The following is a 22,718-nucleotide window of genomic DNA, read 5'->3' as shown; positions in this document are numbered from 1 at the left end:
AAGGAAAACTGTCTACCTGAACATAATGGTAGTCCAAGGACCTTTAGATTACAATCTACTCCTTGGGCGTGACTACATTTATAGCATGGGAGCTATTGTTTCCTCACTCTTTTGAGTCATGTGTTTTCCACATGAAGGCAGAGTGGTTCAGCTCATAGACCAGCTTTCATTCCCTGGCTCACACATAGCTAGTAGTCAAATGCCATCCCTAACTGGTCTTTTTGCGTAAAGAAGGACTCATCAATCTCCAGTCCATCCACCTGATGAGCACGAGTGATTCGATGATTGTGATTGAAACCCAGGAGGCATACTCCCTAGTCTGCTTCGGCAGGAAAACCACAGTTATAAGGTAGGTTTCCACGTAAGAATATGACTAGTCTAACACACCCATTCATTTAGGAAAATGGGATTAGACTGGAATAAGATTCCTTCGTGAGAAGGTATGCCTTTCCCGATAGAGCCATGGAAGTGTTTTATCTACAAATTGAATGGTAACCTAGAAACTCTACTTCATTATACCTAGGGACATGCAAACCTTTTTACATGCGAGTGAAAAGCGACCATTTATTTTCTTAGTTTGTAGGTTCTTAACCCATTAAACTCGTAGGATTGGTCATTCCTATATTTCATAACAAAAGACTCTAGAGCAAATTTTCGAATGGGGCAAGCTCCCTAAGAAATGAACCTATCGATGAGACATCCTTATTATATGACTCGCACGATCAGTTTTACGTGAAGTTCAAGCTCGTTAAAAAATAAACCTAGGAATGAGCATATGTTCCACCAAAGTTTCAGCTCATTAAAAATGAATCCACCTCCAGTAAATAACCATTGTAATCGCATTATTATCAACTTTTGAGCCTTGGTCGTGTTCTTACCATCACCTCCACTCGTTTTTCGGCGATCATACACCTCCATTTGATTGTTTACCACTTTGGAGGAACAGTTGCGACGAGTGATCCTATTAGCCACCTTCTTTACACTGTCGTGATTGAAAAAGTTCCAAACCTTACTTGGAACCAGCTGTTGTCTGAAAACATCACTCGTTCCTCAAAAAACTAATCTCCTTTGATATCTTTTCATCTAACTTGTAAAATATAAAAAGATTGCCGAGCAATTAGCCTCTCCAGCTCATTAAAGTGATCAGAAGTGCTATCCCTCCTATAGATTTTTAATCTTTTTGGACCTAAGGGATCATTACACAAAAAGATCAAGTGCTTTTCTTGTTTGGCTCGTGAAAACTATTGAAAATTCATCCCTTTCTTATTATTTTACACTTTTTCATACTTAAGGGATTACATTACGAAAAAGGAATACTAGTGTTTCCTTTCCATCCTTTTTCAGACTCTCTAAAAATGAAAAGGATTGAGTTATCTTTGTCGTTAAACTCGTTAAAACAATAGCGACAAACTTGTCCGTGCAGGCAAGGGTGAGTTTCACTGTCACTAGACTCGTTAAAACATAGCGACGGGTTTTCCCGAAGGGCAAATTATAGAACAAGCATATGTTATCCTCCTAAAGCTTGAAAAAAATAAAGAGGTACTGGTCAGAAATGACTGGGGAAAATTGGGAATAAAACTTGAAGAAAATTTATTGGTAGCAGGTCGCTCTTGAACATGACATTTTCACTCCATCACCATGATTGAGTCGGGTTGGGTTATTCTGTTCACCAGTCATACTACCATTGGTCCACCATACCATCCATTTTTGGGGTTAACACTACCAATCCATTTCAGTGTCGCTAATATGTTCAAGAGAAGTCGCTCAAATAATTCACCAAACCATCTTGTGTCTCATCCACTGCAATACCGTCACACTTCATTCTTTCATGATCGCCACCCTGAACCTTGTATCATCAGATCGTTTTCACCTCTACAAAATCATTTTCTCTATTCCATGTTGTAGATGTGGGATTCATTAATGCCCTCCTACGACAGGTCACTTCTTGTCGACATCTTCTCATTATCCAAGAATTCGACCTAGGAACAACCCTTTCAGTACTTTGAAGCTTGCATGCATCAATGGCAAGTTTCTCACTTCTGGCGACATGTTTACATTAATGGCCTTTGACCAAAAGATTTTGTGCGGTGTTTGACATCGACTCATGTATTCACACCACGTGAATTGTATTGCATTACCTTGAGGGTCATTATCATTATTGGTGATTCTTCTTGCGCCTATTAATAGCTTACATCATTGGCTGGTAATCAGGCTATGTCTTTCCATGTTCGATGCCAGAACATCTTTTCACATGGATCAACTTGTACTTCGGGAAAAGATTGAACGAGTTTTGAAGACCTCGGATCTAGTTTCATCCATATAGGCCGCGATATATTCAGGAAAATGAAAACATCAAATATACATCATTGCTGCACAGATAATCATCCAAGCCAAAGGATGATGGCTCTACCAGAATCATCAGTTTGCCACACAGACGATTGTTTGTCCTATGAAAATGAAGATGCATTTATAAATTTGAGCATGGGAATGCCCACCTTAGCTACATCATGAAAATATTAAGAAGATAATGTACTGTATTGTATCTTATTACAGGCCACCTTCTGGTTCGAAAAACCTCGGATCCTCATGATAAAGCATTTCACCCGACATCAAAAATATTTACGACCTCATGCTTTAGGGGGCAGCTATTATAGACATATTTGGGCACTACAACCCCAATCACATATGTACATAAACCAAGGGCTTCTAAGTCCCTAAAAGTGTTGTTTCATACCCTAAAGGAGCAAGTTTAGCTGATTACATCATCTCCCAGAAGTTCTCTCTGAAAAACTACTCAGAATTGGTCAAAACTGGACCATACAGACTGCTCAGTGCTAAGGGTGCGATGCATCCCACCTGCCACATGGAAAAATTGCGATGCATACTGGAAAGCCCTTCTGTAGGGTGCAATGAGTGAGAGCAGACAAATGGTAGAAGTAGTTTTCTAGGTGGAGAGCCAGAGAATCTTCTAGAAGCTTCTCATTCGACACTTGCCTCTCGGAATTCGCCTAGGGATGAGTAAGAGATCATGAAATATCCAAGTGGAACCAAGAACTATCAGAGAGATGACACTAATCAAAATTCGAGAAGTTTACTCACCCACCTGCAAACATCTATATATGGATCCCTCGTCCTAGAGATCCAGAGGCTGGAATTTTGTATTTTGTAAGGAAGTGATGTTCGTTTCTCTGTGCAACATTGTATTGTTGGGTGATCTAAGCTTTTCATGAGGTGAAGAGGGCTTTCATGCTGGGAGGATGGAATTGGGTCAGACCAATGGGTTGTAATACTCTCTTCTACTACTTCTATCAATAAATCTATTTGAGTTTTCCTCCATATTCTTGTGTATCTCTTAATCTTGTATTGATATATGCATTTGTATGGTTAATATACATCTGACCCTATATTGTTTATGGTTATAGATCTCTATGCTTTGATGGTATTATGCTGCTTTGACTCTATAGGTGCTATTTGAAGCGGGACAAGTAAGGGAAAAGTGGTGAAGTTCTGTCAAAGGGGAAAGGAAACAAGCAAGGAGCCAAGTGGAAGAATGAGGTTGGTACTCTCTGCTTCTTTCTCATCTATCTCTCATAAAGGAAAACACGAGTGACTTTAGTTTGTTTGTTTCTAAGATAGCTACCCGTCTTAGTGGGACTAGCAACTCTAAATGGACACTAGTTTTCCTGATAATAGGTAGGCATCTCGAATGTGTATAAAATATTTGAAAGTCATATTGTGGCAGGACAGGGGATTCTTCGACACCCAAAGAATTACCACAACAAAAGTGGTTACCAGTGTTACTAACGATATACTCGTTATACAGAATGTTTTAGCAAAAAAGGTGTGATCTTATTAATCTATTATGTTCAGACACTTCATTAAGTTCATCTAATTTATCAACGTTTGGACTCTTTACTAAGTTTTCTAATTTTAATATTGTTAATTCTCTTGGGAGGATGTCCATCCTCAACTACCCAACTTCGCCATGAATACTTCTTTGTTCTTCAATATTTATTTTGTGGCATTCTACTTGAAATGGAGACTGGCATTAGCGTCATTTCCTTTCATGATCATGCTGATCATTCCTGGCATAATGTATGGATGGATTCTGGTGGGGACTTCTTGTAAGTTCACCGAAGCATATAATAAAGCTGGTAAAATTGCAGAGCAAGCTCTTTCATCCATTAGGACAGTCTTTGCCTTCATTAGAGAGGAGAGGACAATGGCTAAGTTCTATGATGCACTCAATGGGACTCTAAAGCTTAGGCTTAAACAAGGTCTTGTCGAAGGCTTGGAAGTAGGAAGTGAAGGAGTGACCTTCGGTATCTGGGCATTCAACTTCTGGTATGGTAGCAGATTGGTTATGTATCATGGCACTAGCGGAGGAAGGATTTTCGTGGCTTCAAGTTGCATACTTATGGGTGGTTTGTAAGCGTTCTCGCTGTATTCATCTCTCTTTCTCATTTACTTCTATAATTTATCCTACAACAGGAAATTTACCACATTTCTTAAGTTCAAGCAAAATCTCTAAAAGTATTGTTGTGTTTACAGAGCTCTAGGGACTGCGCTTCCGAATATCAGATACTTTTTAGAAGCACGTGTTGCTTGTAAACACATCTTTTAAATGGTTTACAAAGAACTGATCATTGATTAGGAAGATTGAAAAGGAGAAATATTGAAATAGGTTAGAGGTGAGGTTGAATTTAGAAACATTGAGTTTGCATATCCATCTCAACCAGAATCCAAGATATTTCACAATTTCTGTCTAACCATTCTCGCAAACAAGACTATTGCATTGGTAGGGAGAAGCGGGTCTGGCAAGTATACGGCTATGGCATTGATAGATAGGTTCTACGATCCCCTGGCTAGGGAGATTTTGTTGGATGGAGTGAACACTAAAATGCTACAATTGAAATGGTTGTGTTCCCAAATTGGACTAGTAAGTCAATAACCAGCATTGTTCACTACATCGATCAAGGAGAACATCTTGTTCAAAAAAGAGGGAGCCAACATGGATCATGTTATTGTTGCTTCCAAGTCTTCAAATGCTCACGATTTCATTAGTAACTACTAGATGGTTATGACACATAGGTAATATTTAGGTTTTTACTCTCATTCTTCATTTCTAAAGTGCAGTCAATTTGAGTTTACTTTCTTCATTTGGGCAATATAAGTGGGTGAGCGCGGAGTCCAGTTGTCAGGAGGGAAAAAGAAATGTATAGCTATTGCAAGAGTTATTTTCAAGGGTACTTGTCTACCTCTTCTAGACGAGGCCACAAGTGCTCTAGATGCAGAGTAGGAGAGAATAGTGCAGGATGCTCTAGACAAAGCTTCAGTTGGATGCACAACTATTGTAGTAGATCATTACCTCTCCACCATCCGCAATGCAGACATGATTGCAGTGGTTCAAAGTGGTCATGTGATGGAGACAGGTATGCTGCATGAAGATCTAATCTACAAACCCAATGGAGCATACACTGCTTTGGTGAAACTACAATAGGATGCGGTAGATAAGCCAGATGATAGATTCGAACGCACTACTATGATAGACCAGTCTTTGGTGACAAGGAGTTCTAGAATATATTGTAGATAGACTTCGAATGTGTCTGTATTGACCCATAAAGAATTGGTACATGAAGACAAGCTCCCTTCCGCCGCTTCATTCCGTCAACTGTTTCTTTTAAATGCCCCAAATTGGAGGCATGCTCTATTGGGTTGTTTAGGAGCCTTAGGTTCTAGAGCAGTTCAACCTGTTTTTCCCTTATTCATTAGGGAAACTGTATCTGTATTTTTCCTTTAGGACCATAACCAAATCAAATCCAGTATCAAATATTACTCCTTCATGTTTGTGGCTATGGGAGTAATATCATTTTCAACAAACATGTTATAGCATTACAATTTTGTAGCTATGAGGGAATATCTTACTAAAAGGATTCAAGAGCGGATGATGTCCAAACTCCTTACATTTGAGATTGGGTGGTTCAATAATGAGGATAATTCTAATGGAGCTGTTTGCTCCAGACTAGCAACAGATGCTAATGTGCCAAGTATCTGACCTTAAAGTTTTAATATTTCCAATAAAATTGTGAATTGTGTTACAATATTCTAATGGTACGAATATGCAATTTGTGATACACGTGAGATCTCTTATCGGAGATTGTATATCGTTACTCGTAGAAACTTCGGTAGCTATTGTAATATCCTTCTCAGTGGCTTTGATAATAGAATCACATCCTGCAGTTGTAATAATCGTAGTGCAACCCAATATTGTATTATGTTTCTACACTAAAAGGGTTATCCTCAAGGCCATGTCTCAAAAGGCTATAAAAGTTCAAGATCAAGGTAGTCAACTCGCAACAGAGGCTATGGCTAACCATCACACTATTAATGCCTTCTCTTTATAGGAGAAGATCCTCTCTCGCTTCCAAAAGAGTCAACAAGAACCTCACTGAGAGATTATCAAACAATATTTGTTTTTAGGATTTTCTCTTGGAACATTGTAATGCATCACGCTATGTAATACGACTTTGAACTTTTGGTATGGAGGACATATTATATCAAAAGGAAAAATCACATCCAAAGATTTTTTCAAAATTTTCTTCATTTTGATAACCATAAGAAAAGGTATAGTAGAAGTAGGAACTATGAGCAGCGACATTGGTAAAGGATCTGATGCAGTCAAATCTATGTTTGGAATACTGGATAGAGAAAGTTGCATAAACCCAGAAGATGAGAGAGGAGAGAAAGTAGATAAGATAGAAGGAAACGTGGACTTATATTATCTGTCTCGTCCAGGGGTTATGATATTCATGAACTTCTGCTTGAGCATAAAAGCAGGCAAAATCGTGGCTCTGGTAGGACAAAGTGGATCTAGAAAATCAACTATCATTGGATTAATTGAAATGTTTTACGATCCCCTAAAAGGATCAGTGAAAATCGATGGAAGTGACATCAAGAGGTTCAATTTAAAGAGTTTGAGGAACCACATAGCTCTGGTAGGTCAAGATTCCATGTTGTTTGGAGGAAGCATTCAAGACAACATTCTCTATAGAAAAGAGAATGCAAGAAAGGTAGAGATAATCGATGTTGAAAAGGCTGCAAATGCTTATGAATTCATCAGGTAAATAATGAAAATTTTCAATTGAAACAGAATGTTTATGCAATAATACATATATTCAATTAGATGTGATTAAGCAAATTGTTTCTGGAATAAATTATAATAGACTGAATATCGCAGTGAATTTAACTTGGATTTTTGTAGCTCTTTGGAGAAAGGATACGAAAAAAATTGTGGAGATAGAGGAGTGCAATTATCGGGAGGGAAAAAGCAATGCATTGCTACAGCCAGGGAAATTTTAAGAGTCTGAGCATGTTACTACTAGATGAGGCCACCATTGTTGGAAATAATAATCCCAACCGCCCCCTTAAACAAACTGGCAAACACCATGGTTTCCCATTCAACCATTGCACGGTTGCAATTTTGTTTGCAGGAAAAAGGACTGAAGTCAGAACAGAAGGATTGAAGACAGAACAGAAGTACATTATGGACAATTCCACAACATAATAGAGGAGGTAAGGCATTTAATGAAGTTTATTAAATATATATGGGCAAACATTCACTACACGCTTGTTTTCCACACTCCACAACACCTGAAAGTTCAGAAAATCATTTACTATGTAAAATTGCCCATGTTTCTTATTAAATATTTTTTGTCATGTAATTAATTTCATAATTGTATGTTAAGATAAATATGAAAGTAAAAGTCATTTGTAATGTTGGGCATGTTGGGCAAGTTAGGGAGTGAGATTCTGTGTGGTAGTGAGGAGAAAATCATGGAGGAAATACTGGTGGGTGCATGAAAACTAGTTTTACAGAGTTTTATAGAAGTTTACTCTGCAACCCAGTGATGCGTAAATTGCAGTAAGTTTGCTGTGTTTTTCACTTGGAGATGCAGCCTTCATTTATCACGTGGATGTATTTCCTTATGTTTTTCTTACATATAATATAAAGTATGGTTAGTTGCGTTATGGTATTAATCTTAAACAAATAAATTTCTGAAACCCTCCTTTGTTTTACTCTGTTTTGCCATGAGCTGTTTCCTATGTTTTAATTAAGTCCCTGTGTGGTTGTGATATCCTTTCCCACAACCTAAGATTTACCTTGTTGCAACTAAAGTTGACTTTTCCTACTCTTCCGTAACCAATTTTTGAGCTCCTCTTCCCTTGTAATATTTTTATAACATGGTATCGAAGCGGGTTAGATTCTGTTAGAATAAAAACAAGATTTTTTACTAGCAGTTAAAATTGTTTTGAGGGAAAATTGTTTTTTTAACATATTTACCAGAAGGTAGAAAGTTTTTTTTTTTACACTCAGAAATGGAAACATCAAGCACAAGCTTGACTAGTCCTCAGATACCTCATTTTAGTGGAAAAAATTATGATTATTGGGATATTCCAATGAAGGCCCTATTTTCATCTCAAGACATTTGGGATTTGGTGAAGAATGGTTTTCCAGAACCAGCAGGTGCAACAACATACAATACCTTGTCTCAAGTAGAAAGAGTTTTGTTAAGGGACAATAGGAAGAGGGATTCAAAAGCCTTGTTCTATATTTTCCAAGAAGTTCATGAAAGTATTTTCCCAAGGATAGCAACAACAACAAAGTCAAAGCAAGCATGGGACACGCTCCAGACAACTTACCAAGGCATGGAAGAAGTAAAGACAACAAAACTACAAATGTTGAGAATATATTTTGAAACACTTTGTATGAAAGAGTCTGAGAGTGTAGACTCATTTTTTACACATGTAATTGGGTTGGTTACTCAAATCAGGTCCCATGGCGAGACACTTGAAGAAAGGAGAATAGTTAAGAAATTTTTGAGAAGTTTTCCAGCAATGTTTGATGCCATTGTTGTGGCCATAGAAGAGACAAAGGATCCCTCACAGTTCTTAGTAGATGAGTTTCATGCATCACTAATTTTGCATGAACATAGATTGAATATAGCAACAAGCTCCTAATTAGAGCATGCCTTCAAGAAATAAGTTTCCTTTGGTAAAGGTTGAGGCAGAGGAAGATCATATACTATAGGAAGAGGAAGAAGCCCACATAGAGGTGGAAGAAGTAGCTCTTCAAGCTCAAGTGGAAGAGGCACCAATCAAAATCCAAGTCAAGGCCCAAGCGAAAATCAAGCACAAGGTTAAAGGTATGATAAATCTCAAGTTCAATGGAATTACTGTAATAAATATGGCCATTATGGAAATGAATGTAGAAAGAAGTAATATGACATTAGTAACAAACCAAGTGTAAATTTCACAAAAGAAAATCAGAACCATGATATCATGTTTTTAGCTTGTAATGTAGCAGAAGAAAAAAAAGTTATATATGGTATCTATATTTAGGGTGTAGCAACCACATGTGAGGGAACATAGAAATGTTTTCCAATCTACATGAAAGTGTGAAATATGGAGTTACATTAGGGACTGGTAGAAAATTCTTTGTCATGGGAAAATAAATATTTAATATCCTAACAAAGAAGGGGGAGAAGAAGTACATATCATATGTTTACTTTGTTCTCGTTTGAAGCATAACCTCATAAGCATTGGATAACTCATGCAAAAGGGCTACAATGTCTTCTTCAAAAATGATATGTGCACAATTTTGGATAGGCCTCCAAGCAGACAACTGATTGCAAAGGTTCAGATGACAAACAATAGAACGTCTCCCCTAAAGATAAGATCAGATTTGAAGGAAGAAGGTGCATGATCACAACTATCAATGAACTCAGAAGAGGATGGAAGAAAAGAGGCAGTTGTCACGCAAGTGAACTATCAAGCAAAGGTTGAAGATGAAAATTGGTTATGGCATTTGATATTTGGACATCTCAACTTTGGAGGTTTGAATTTTCTGCATAGGAAAAGCATGGTGAAGGGATTACCACTCATAGAAAAACCGAACAACCTATGTGAAGGATGCATCTTAAGCAAACAACATAGAGAGACATTTGATGAGCCTCATAAATGGGTAATTATATGGGCTCATTTACCTACTAACCTAGTCAAATAAACCATTATATTATCTTATTGTATGATTTTCTGATTATATTTATACTTATAGAGTGAGTTGAGTTAGTTATGATGCCATGTGGTCTAACATGTGTTTAATGCAGATTATTGATGAATTTTGAGGTCAAATTCAACGATCCAGTGGACAAATGGCAGCAATAACTCGAAGTGGACAAAGGAGAGGACTTATAGGGGGGAATCCCCCTCATTTATTACTCCTCACTTGGAATTCCCCTTCATTCAGCTCACAGTACAAGCAACCAAGTCATGCATTAGCAAGCAGTCAAGCAAGTGGAGGATGACTGATGATTATATTGAGTTTTGGCAGCCAAGCCTCCCTGATTTTAAGGAAGCTGTTGGTAGCTTCATTTGTATAAGTAGAGAGGCCTAGGGCCTCACTAGGGTTGGATTTTTGTTGGTATTTTTTTTGTAGTTTTGCTTATGTAAACTCTGCTCCAACATCGAGCTTATTATTTTGAAAGTTCCATGTAATCTTGTTATTGTTTTGGAAATGAAGATGGAATCCATTTTGAACTAGCACTAAGTTACCTCAAAGGGCTGAAGCTCTTGGGTTAGGGCCCAATCCAAGTATCCAAGCTTCTCTTTACTTGTATTTGTATGTTCATTTCAGTTTGTAGATAAGGTTGTTGTTAGATGCATTTCTTTTATGGTTAAGAATAGGTTTCTTTTGATGATTCAATAGTTTGCTTCCATTTGTGCTTTCTATAGCAGGTCAAGAAGTGATAAAGAAAAGCTTAAAAAGGCTAGCAATAGTTCCTTTGCCTCTCTTCCTCCCTTTGCGACAATGATTTGAGGCAAAGACCCTCTTCTTGCCCCAAAAACATAGATTTTCCTCCTTCATAGGACTTCTAGTGTTTGCAGCTTTTTAGTTAGATAATAGTCTAGTTTTTCTTTGCTTCATAACTTCTTCATCATGCTCACTTCTTTATTTACACCAATCTTATTTCATGCTTTCCTTTCTTGCAGAAATCCTCAACATTTCCTTTCATAGATTGTAGTTTAGACTATTTTGATGAAAAACTCTGTTTTCCTAGATGCACTTATTTCATTGCTTGCTTGATATTATTGGTTGACTGTCAATTGTTTATGTAGTAGATATATTCTAGTAGTAGGCTAGCCTATCAGCCATCCCATCCTCCATCTGATCCATTGCCTACAGGTTGCCCAAGTCTCCCCTCAATTTTGTCTTAGTTTCCTGCATTTTCAATAGAATTTCTTCCTCTCTCCTTGAGCAAATCCAATCATCTTTCTCTCTCCTAATGATTCTTTCTAGACCCTAGGTGCCCTAGCACCTCATTCCAACCTTCATCCACCTCTTCCACCCACTCTCACACCCTCAAAACAGTGAAAACTGCTCTCGGCCTCCTCCTGTAGGCCTCCTGTAGAACGTTGTTCTTCCTCCTGTAGATTTCCTGTGTCCTCCTATAGATTTTCCTGTAGGTTTTATTTTGAAGGTTGAATGTGGGAAAAGACTCCAGAAGTCCACCTAAGACCTCTTAGGACCCATCCACACCATATTACATCCTTTCAAGTCCCAAAACCACCCTCCAATGCCACCTATTTGTTGCCACATTCACAAACAATAAATTACATGCATGTCAAATTCACATAAAAATACATAAAAATCCAAAAAGATGTTTTTTGCTTATTTACTTCCAAAAATAGTTTAGTTAGATTTTTTTTACTTCCTCGAGTAGGTAATGAAATTTTTTACACGGTTTTCATAATGCTTTCTATAAAAGTAGGATTAGTTGGTTAATTTGGGTTTACTAGTTTGCTTTACATTTCAGTCTTTCTCCTTTCTACCATTAGAATAGCATCTGTAGAGTAATATTTCTTTTTTTCATCACATATAGAGCTTCTTTTGGAATCCATAGAAGTTGGCTTGAGCTCCTAGTGATCTTGCGTTGGCTAACCAACTGACAACCTACAGTAAGAACTAGTACTTATGCATACAACACCGTCACTTCCAAGTTTGTTACGAACTACCGGGTTGATAAAAGTAAAGTAGGCAGCCCAGCAGTTGCAGCATTATTGCTACAATACTGGTGCTCACCACTTTTTGGCACCATTGCCAGGGAAGTGTAAGATTACTGCTTTCTTCTATTTTCTATTGCAACATTCTGCTAATAGTTTATTTCAACAAAAGTAGACTAGTCATTCTCTTCTTTCAAGTTCTGCATTTCCTTTCTTTCCTCTTCAATTCTACAAATTTCATTTCAGCAAAAGAAGACTAGTCATTTCTCTTCTTTCAAGTTCTGTATTTCCTTACTTTCCTCTTCAATTCTGCAAATTTCATTTCAGTAAGTTCATTTCAGTTAGTTGCAATTTGTTTTGTTCAATCAATGTTATTTTTTGCAGGTACTATCAGTGTGGGGAAAAAGAAACAAAAACCAACCAAAAATATTTCCTTTCATGCCTCGTAGGAATAGAGATAACTCAGGAACAAATTTTCCCAAAACTCCCACTCCTTCGCACAACCAACATTATCTCTTCTTCGGTGGTTGCGATCAAGAAGAACCCTTAGGTGAACAAACAGACATATTTGAAGAACCTATAGGGGAAGAAGAAGAAGAAAACATTCCTTTGGAGCCAATGGCTGAACACAGAAATGCTAGGGGGAATGGAGAGAGAATAGAGGGTACCTTTCCCATTCGGAAGACCAATGGGGACACCAAAATGAAGAATATAAGCCATTCTGCCCTACCTCATTTCCATGGTCTGACTACAGAAGATCCTGACACCTTTTTGTTTGAGTTTGATGTTATCTGTCGAACCTATGACTATGCAGAAGATGAGAAAAAGTTGAAACTATTCCCTTCTACTCTCAAGGATGCAACATTGTGCTGGTTCATGGGATTACCTGGCAATAGCATCACAACTTGGGCTCAGATGCAGCAAGGATTTAACAACAAGTATCAAGACTATTGTAGGTCAAAAGATACTAAAGAAAAAATTTTCTGAATGACTATGGGAAGTGATGAGTCCCTGGAAGACTACGAGGAAAGGTTCCAGCTCAGTTACAAAAGGGTTGGGTGTACACTTGACCTTGAGTCTCTGAAGCTGGTTCTACTCAGGGGAATTTGAGAAGATCTTTTAGAAACCCTCCATCTATTGGTCGTGGGATACATCTACCAATTGTCCTATGAGGACATAAAGACTGTTTTCAAAAACCATTCTAGAGCAGCCAAAAAGAAAGGTAGGGGGAGTCAACCCATAGCCAGTGTCTCTTCCTCTATCTCATCCATTAAAGGATAAATTGGGAACATGCTGGAAGACTTCAAGAGTGAGATGCTGTAGACTCTTGCCATGCAAATGGATACCTTGCATATCAAAAGGAAACAAAAGGAAGCAGAGAGGTCTTTGGCCATTTTTTGCCCTAGGTGCACCAAGAGACATCCTAGGAATGAATGCCCATTGAACTCTATAGAGGTTTGTTCAGTCTGTGAAGAAAATCATTCTACATAATAGCTATATTACATAAACCAAAGAAGGTCGCATGGACCTAGACCATACTAGTAGGGGATGCAAGGGACATCTCAAGCATATTACAACCCCAACCAAGTCACTTCCATACCTTCTTGGGCCCCCCTACTCATCCTTCCTAGTCCATGCCTCCTCCTTGGTCCTTCACATCTCAATATCATGCCCAGCCAGCCAATCATTCATTTCAATCCTATGCTCAGCCACCACCTCAGTGGAATGCACCTCATCAGGGGTGGAGGGTCCAATACAACTCTCTTCCCACTCTTTTGCCTCCACCACTACCCAACCACAAGCATTACCTCCTTCTCCTCCAAAGCAACCCCAAATTCATGTCTAACGTAATCTGAACCCGAACAGTAGACAGGCTTAGCAAGTGTATAGTGGGGAATCATCATGTCCAACTTATGATGTGGAGATTCAGGAAATTAACTTGTGATCTGGGAAAGTTCTCCCAGATAGTCAGCCTCCACCCAGGGAGGCTGAGGAAGATAAAGAGGAAAGTGAACCTAAAGAAATTTCACCCTTTCCTAAGAGACTATCCATGATAGTCCAGTCTACCCCAGAAGAAACTAAACTCCTGGGGGAATTGAAACACTTATGTGTGAAGATACCACTTCTCCAAGCCATAAAAGGTGTGCCTATCTACAATAGGTTGATTAAAGAGAAGTGCTTTAGGCATCTAGGAAGGCACAAGAGAGATGCCCCAACCATCAATTTCATAGAGCAACTGTTCAACCTGATGTTGGGGCAGGTAATCTGTCCAAAGTATCTAGACCCTGGAAGCCCAGTAGTTGATGTCCACATCAATGGCACCATGATCCCACACCTTGATTGATCTAGGAGCTATCATTAATGTGATGACAAAGGACACAATGCTAAAACTCAACCTCCAGGGCTCCTTGAGGAAGACCACGACCGTGCTGCAGGTCGCAGATCACTCCACCATGACCCTTGAGGGGATTTTGGAAGATGTGATGGTCTACTGGCCCACGTTCTGCATCTGTACCATCAATTTATCTCAAGAAGAAAGCATTATTTCCTCTGTAATCATAAAATACATAGGGACTTTTCCATATGAAATCAAATTTCCCATGTTTGAATTTGTTTTCCCTCCTTGAATCCCACTTGAGTACCTTGTCACCAATGTAGAAATCTTCAACCTTAGTTCTCTTATCAAAAATCTTTTTAATCTTTTCCAACACAACTTGAGACCTGACATAGACCTCTTCTTAGGTTTGTTGTAGATGAATAGTTTGGTTGATTATTCTTTGGATATTATTTGATTCAACCTACAATTCTTGAAGTATCTTCATTACTGGTACTCCTCAAGAGGATGGAAATACAATTTCCATCCCATAAACTAGTTGATAGGGAGAAGTACCAATTGATTTCTTAGTAGTCAATCTATCTACCCATAAGGCATTGACTAGATTTTTGTTCCAATTTTTCTTATTGTCCTCTAGTAACTTCTTGATGATGTTTACTAGGCTTTTGTTTGAAGATTTTGCCAATCCATTACCTTGTGGGTAATATGTTGTGGAATGGCCAAGGGTGCTATGGTATTTATTGTAGAAATATATCATTCTTTTGGATTTAAAGGCTACTACATTATCAGTAATGAGCTTAGTTGAACATCCAAATCTTGATAGAATATTGGTTTATAGGAAGGTTATGATAATAGTATCTATGTCTTGCCTCGAAGGTATGGCCTCTATCAATTTTGTGAAGTAGTCTGTGGCTATGAGGATCCATTTGTGCTGCGTAGAGGAGGGTGGGTGAATTTCACCAATGAAGTCTAAACCCCATTGTTGAAAAGGTATTTCAACAGAGATTGGCTTGAGGGGTAAAGGTAAGAGCTTTTTCTTCCCCTAAAAAATTTGGCATTTGTGATAGGAGGTCACATATTTTTTTACATCAGCAAACAAGGTAGGCAAGTAAAAACCATCTCTAAGGATTTTATCTGCAGTAGTCTTCCAGTAAAGGTGTCCTCCATAGCCACCTGCATGAAACTCTTACAAATCTTTGTCAGATTCATATTTTAATAAGAAATTGAGAAGAATACCTTCATGATCTCTCCAAAAGAAAGCATTGTCTAATAAACAAAATTTTAAGGATTTCTTCTTCAAAAATCTGCTTTTAGTCCTAGATAATTTAGAAGGAGCTTGTAAATTCAGTAAAACGTAAATAATATCATCATACCAAGGTGATTCAAGAAAGGCCTGGCTAATTAGTGGAGTCGCCATCTCCTCTTCATTATCTATTGTTGCAATAAAGTTTATATCCAAGGCCTAACAGTTTGATTCAACCATTAGCTTGGCTAAACCTTGGCCCTTGATTAACTTAGTAGGTTTGGTTTCTATACCATACTCTAAAATAGTAGCAATCCACTTTCCCTTCTTTCCATCAGGACCATCCTAAGTTAGGATGTCTTTAACTACTGAATTAGGAATGTAGGCTACTATATGAGAATATAATATGTATACCCTAAAATATTTAATGTCTTTGACTAAATCCAAGGCCCGTTTTTCCATTATGTTAGATTTCAAGGGGGCGTCTCTCAGGGCTTTACTAAAGAAAGCAATGGGTTGTTCATAACCCCCGTCATTTTTTTGTAATAGAACAACAACTCTTGTGTGCTTAGAAGCAAAGGAAAACAAGATGAAATCTCTGTCAAGTTTAGGACTAATTAATACAAGTGCTTTAGTTAAGGCTAGTTTGATGTCTTCAAATGATTTTTTAGCCTCAATAGTCCATTTTATGGTGGAGTCCTTTTTCAGCATGTTTTTTAGTGATCTAATTAATTCTGCTAGATTAGATATAAATCTTCTAAGAAAATTATTTTTTCTTAAGAAATCTTGTAATTCTCTAATGTTCCTGGGGTGTCTTATTTGCAAGATGGGTTCTACTCTCGTAGGGTCTATTCTTATACCATCTTTCGAAATTATGTGACCTAACAACTTTCCTTCTTGTAACCCAAACAAGGAATTTTTTGAGTTCAAGGAGATTCCAAACTTCTTGCATTTAATAAAAACTTGCCTTAGATGATCCAAATGTTGATTGTCAGATTTTGAAAATAAAGTAATATCATATAGATATATCACAAGGAAATCATGAATTTATTTTGCAAAGCCTATATCCATAGCTCTATGGAAAGTGGCTCTTGCATTCATTAGCCCAAAAGGCATTTTCACATACATAAATGTGCCCCAAGGAGTAGTAAAGGTAGTTTTGGGTTGGTCATCTTGATGAACCGAGATTTGATTGTAACCAGAAAATCCATCCAACAATGAGATTCCGGTTGATCCAACTAGTCTTTGTAAAATGTGATCCATTTTTGGGAGAGGGTAATTGTCTTTTAGTGACACTTTGTTGAGGTTTCTGAAATCCACACAGAGTCTGATCTCACCAGTTTTCTTTCTAGTTGGCACCAAGTTTGAGACCCAATAAGGAAATCTGATTGGTGCAATTATTTTGGCATCATACATCCTCTGAATTTCTTTTTCAACTGCAGGAAATAAGACATGATTAATCCTTCTAAGTTTTTGTTTGAAAGCCTTTTGATTTTCTTTAATAGGAATTGTGTGCTAGATGATGTTGGTGTCATAGGATTTAAGGTCCTCATAACTCCAAGCAAAGACATCCCAACATTCTTTCAACAACTTAATGTATTTCATTTTTTCAGTTGGGGGTAATGATTTTGAAAGTTTGATCAGTTTGGGATTTTCATCGGTGCCTATATTACATTGCTCTATATTAGACCTTAAAGGTTCCATTTTAGGTTTCCTAGGAACATCATTTGAATAAAATAAATCTTCTAGAGGGGTTAATCCCTTTGGTAAGAAGTTATCCTTGAGATTAATTACTTCGCTTTCTTCACTGATCATTTCATCAATCTCAATTTTCTCTAAGTTATCTACATCTAATTTGGTAAATTTAGTTTGGTTGAATCTATCTAGTTTGTCACCTTCTATCTCATTTATTTCTATCTTATCCTTAGGGTCAAGAACTATGGATGTATCAGTACCTATATTGTTATTTACAAACTCTTCTTCAGAAATTAAAAATTTATTTATCTGTTTATCATTAGAAAATACTTGCCAATTCTTCAAATTGTTTGGAACTGCAGGTATGTGCCTAACTTCAGCAGTGTATTGATGGTTAGGTTGGAAGGGTAATTTGCAGGTTCTTGCAAACATTACTAAACTATGGGCTTGCATGTTATGTTTTCTGGGGATTACTGCAAGCTTTGTTTCTAGGAAATTGTTAAGTATTTCTACGATAGTTTCCCTATAACAACTTAATCTAGGGTCCTTAGTCATATATATAACATCAATATGTTTTACAATTAGTTCAGAATCTTCCATGATAGAAACTCTTTTAGCTCCTAGATTCCTAAATAACATAAGACCTAAAATTAATGCTTCATACTTGGCTATATTATTGGTACATTTAAAATTCAATCTATATGCATGGCCTTCTGAGTAATTATTTTCCAAATTATATATCGACACTCCTGCTCTTGCTCCTAACCTATTGACTGATCCATCAAATTATAAATGCCATAATATTTCATGATCATAATTTTCACTATCTGGCACAACAAACTTTTCATAATTCACAACAATTTGACCATGTTGCTCATTCAACAGTTCTATAGTCTGGTTAGTTTCATTTTGTGTAGAAACTACAATTTCTTTCGGTTCTTCATTAGTACTGTCTAAAAGTTTTTCTTGTGTTTGATTAGCATTATACAAGATAAAAGAATCGATATCTGAGTGTATGGAGTAGATGGGAAAGTTTTGAGTTCGATCCTGACTACTTACCATATATTTCATTAAGGTTTCTCAGTATAGTTTCTTAGGTTGTCCAAAAAAAAAGATTGTTGCATATGACATATCTAGTTGTAGAGATATCTAGTTGTAGAGACATATGGATATTGTAGTTGCTGACATCCCACCAAAGTATGGATATGGCAGGTGGGGGTCTAAGGTTAACTGGGATTACATTATATATATTATTGAATCTAGTGCAGTAATCTTGAACAATTTCATTAGGTCCTCTTCTAATATTCTCATCTTCTGAAAGGATTTGTAAGGGATTTTTTTTCTTTTCCCACCTATCAATAAACCACCTTTGGAAATTTTCTAGGTCTACTATGTGGTTGGCAGGGAATGCTTTAAACCACTTCTTGACATCATTAGTCAAATTTTGGGCAAAGAGTCTCATCTGGACATCGACTTCATCTATTTCATGTAGTTCAAAAAAGTCAGACATCTTCTTTACATGCCGTTGGGTAGTGTACTGACCAGTAGAATCAAAAATTAAAATCTTACTCTGATAATCTATAGGCATAGCATGAAGTTGGGCAGGTAAAACAATAGGAGCATATTTGTTTGCCATTGTTGTAAGTTGGGAGGGACTAAGACATGGGGTTGATGTACTTGGAAATAATGCAGTAGTGGATGAAGAACCAGGACTAGTAGGTGATGAATTAGTAATGATAGGTTGGTGAGGGAGTGAAGGTATAAATGGTGGTGAAGAATGGACTTCAGAAGGTATCATTGTTGAAGTTGAGGGGAATAATGGTGAACTCAAAGTAGTGGACAATTGTTTAGAAAACTCAAGGGTAGTGGTAGTATTAATGGATGATTGTGGAGATTTCAGAATGTACTGATCAATAGAATTTTTGGCCTGTTGAAATTCAAGATATGTAATAAAATTAGGATCTAGAACAGTTTAATTGATTACACTTTCAGATTTTGTTCTAAATAATGAAAGATCAAATAGCACATCAAAGGGAAGTTCTTCTAAAAATAACCACTCATCAGGACATGAATTAGCTTTAACTAATGGAATTTGACTAACTGAACTTTCTTCTTTTTTAGATTTTCTTGAAATCGGGTTGGGATTATCAACTACTGGGGTAGGGTTTGGATCTAGATTAGCCCTAGTAAAACTAGTCTTCCTGGAAGCCAAAATTTCAAAAATTTTAATTTCTTTTGTGAGAATTTTTCAAAATAACTCTAACAAATGACTTTAAGAGGCTCAAAATATAGAATTATAATTTTCTTAAAGCTTTATTAGGACTGAGGAGTTGCTGGTTCCCCAACAGAGTCGCCACTATGTTATCACTCAGAATTTTCTCTAGAAGTTATTAGAAGAAATAAAATGACTGAGGTAACCACAAACAAACTTTTGGACATAGGCTCTAGCAAACCTAAGCTCAGAGAGGGCTCTCTCTATATGATTTAGCTTTGTTTGTTGGGATTTTAGACTAGTTCTGAATGTTTAGGGCATTTTTTATTTGTAATGAAGATTGGGTGGTAGGATCCTTAAAGCAGATGGATAGTCTGATGTCTTTAGACATTTGGCTATGGAGTCAACAGAAGGGCAACAGAACTGGATCAACTCACTAAAGGGAATGTTCAAAGGTCAAGCTAGTGGAGTAGAGTGTAGGTCTTTGGGCCAGAGGTGTGAAAATGGTTTTAGCCAGGGTGAGAGAGCAATTAAGAATTCTCAGACTGGGACTTAAATGAGGAACAGAGGGTAATAAAAAACAAAGGAAAATTAAGAATCCTTGGCTATAGATTATAAATAAACCACCTAAACTAAAGAGAAACTAAGAATTCCTTAACTTAGGTATCAGTAGAAAACATGCATTTTCCTAATTGTTAAAACAAAGTGTAATTAGACAAATTATGAGATAATATTCCAGTTTTAGAATTTATATTCAGAAATACATTGTGGAAAAAATTTAAGAAAAATAACAACAACATGAGAAAATACTTGTCTACACATCGCTCAACACATGAATCCTGTGAAATATCTGGTCTTTATTCATCAATCCATCTTGCTGGCTGAAACAATACTCCAGTGGCTTTACAGTGTTTGATCAAGAAGTATATATAAATGTCTAATAATCCACTCTACATACTTCGAATTGTGAATTATTTATACTAAATTTTTATTACAAAATATCTCAAACTAACTTGAGAATTAATCTAGGAAATACAAATATCTTCTGGCAAGAAGATAGAGACAACTATTGAACTACCTTCATGTTGTCCCATTTATTGTGGTACTGTTGGCCTTTATGGTTTGGTTTTAGCCCTTTATTCTCTTTGTTGTTTGGATCTTTCACACTGGAGGCTTCATTTACTTCAGGCTTTCATCTAATACTCTTTTACACTAATACTCTTTGACTTTGATGACCTATCTTTATCCTTTACTATGTTTTTATTTTTACTGTACATTTTAACTGTTTACTACGTGTTTCAACAGTAAATTATTTAGTTTTTATGTGTATCAACATAGGGTAATGGATATTGGTCAACTTTCTGTATGTTTTATCCTTTTGTCTTCTAACTGCATACTGTGTCTGGTTCCTCTGTTTTGACAGTTAATGTCTCTGTGTGAATGATATATTCTCTATTCTGTGCGTAATTGTTTTCTTCTTCTGAATACAGGTTTTTAAATTGGTTTCTTGTCGAGTCTTAGAGTAAACAAGTTTTTTTACTAGTATTGAAACTGTTTATCCAAGCTCTGGTCTTTTGCCAATTACCTACAAAATTAAAAAATTATTAAGAAAACATAGGTCGAAAGGAAAGATAATTGATGGCTTTACTGCACAGGTATGTCTGGAGAAGGATTCGTTGCAACATTTTGAAAGTAATCGAAGGTCGAATTGTGTTGCATAGGTTCAGGGTGGCACCAGGAGGGTTTAATGGGTTTTACTGTGAAACGAGGAAAAAGGCATGAAAATGAGGGTTTTCATGATTTTAAATTTTAACGAGAAAATTTTTAAATTTGGCGTGGAAATTCATCTTTATGAATAGTAAGTGGTTTATTGGGTCGAGCAACAAGGCATCATTTGAGTTCGTCACACCGCTTATGAGGCAAAGGTGGTATTTAGGAGGGGTAACCCAATCTAGTCCAGCGCCTGACACGTAGAATTTAGGGTTCAGGGGAAAACCGCTTTATCAGGTGGGTAATGATTGGCCATCAAGCATGGCCAATATGGCTGTGGACCATTGGATGAGGGGAACAGTGATTGGATGGCAATTAGGTGAGTGAGGTGTGTGGGTGATAAAAGCATGGGCTTTGGGGGGGCCCAGGCTTTAATACTTGGTGGTTTGTGTTTATTTAAGACTTAATCATGGGTTTAAAATTATTGGGCAGGGCTTAATGAAGGTTTAACTTAACTTTAGGTAAAGGTCGGGCATCGGGTGAGCCCAATATGGCTGCGTATCGTAAGATTTGGCCGCAAATGATTCGACACTAATCGAGTGGTGAAATAGCACGGATGAAATGAACTGAGATTTAGGGGGGCGCCAGGACATTAATCACGCAGGATTGGGATTATTTAGGGTTAATGAGGGGATTTGTTTATTTTATTGGGATAAGGGGTAAATGTATAGTTTCTATTAAAACTAAGGGTTGGGAGTATTTACATAGGGAATTAATTAATATATGGGAAAAGGTTTTATCAGGGAATTATATAATAAAATTAAAAATTAATATGAAATGTGATGGGCAGATGGATATTCCCCTAAGCATAATGTAAAGTGTAATATTTGTGCATATGCTTTATACTTAGGATAATTTTTTTTTTGTGGGTTTTTTTGGGAGAAATAGGATTTACATGGGGGGTTTTCACTTTTCCTAAGCAAATGAAGTTTATCCTTAGGAAAAGGGTTTTCTTTAGGAAATGAAGGGGGAATGGATTTTATGAAGGGGATTCTAGCACTTGATGTCCATAAGTTATTGAGCCAAGGGTTCGGTCCCACTAAAAGTTAGAAAAATACTCTGAGCCTCTTTCACTTGAAGGATTAAAAGTACTATAACATACTTGTGGGTAGGAAATTAGTAAGTAAAGGGGAAAACTGAATGATGGGGAGTTAATCACATTAAATTGCAAACCTTTTTTTGTGCTTCCATAGTTGATCATCCATATTGAAATATGTGTCTAAGCCTGATGCATGTGTTTTGATCCAATAAACTTTGTAGTTCAACAACCTTTCTTCTACTTAACCATTTCTTACCCTAACATGTTTTCTTCATTTATTTGGGTGCATTTAGGTTAGAAAACCCTTATATTAAGTTTTATTTTATAAAACAAATTATATATTTCTAACCTTATATCATCCAAG

The sequence above is a fragment of the Pinus tabuliformis genome, chromosome 1_2 (assembly GCF_031772625.1).
Source record: "Pinus tabuliformis cultivar Carrire ecotype Pingquan chromosome 1_2, CPIR1, whole genome shotgun sequence".
NCBI classification, from domain to species: Eukaryota; Viridiplantae; Streptophyta; class Pinopsida; order Pinales; family Pinaceae; genus Pinus; species Pinus tabuliformis.
This window is presented reverse-complemented; position numbering follows the sequence as displayed.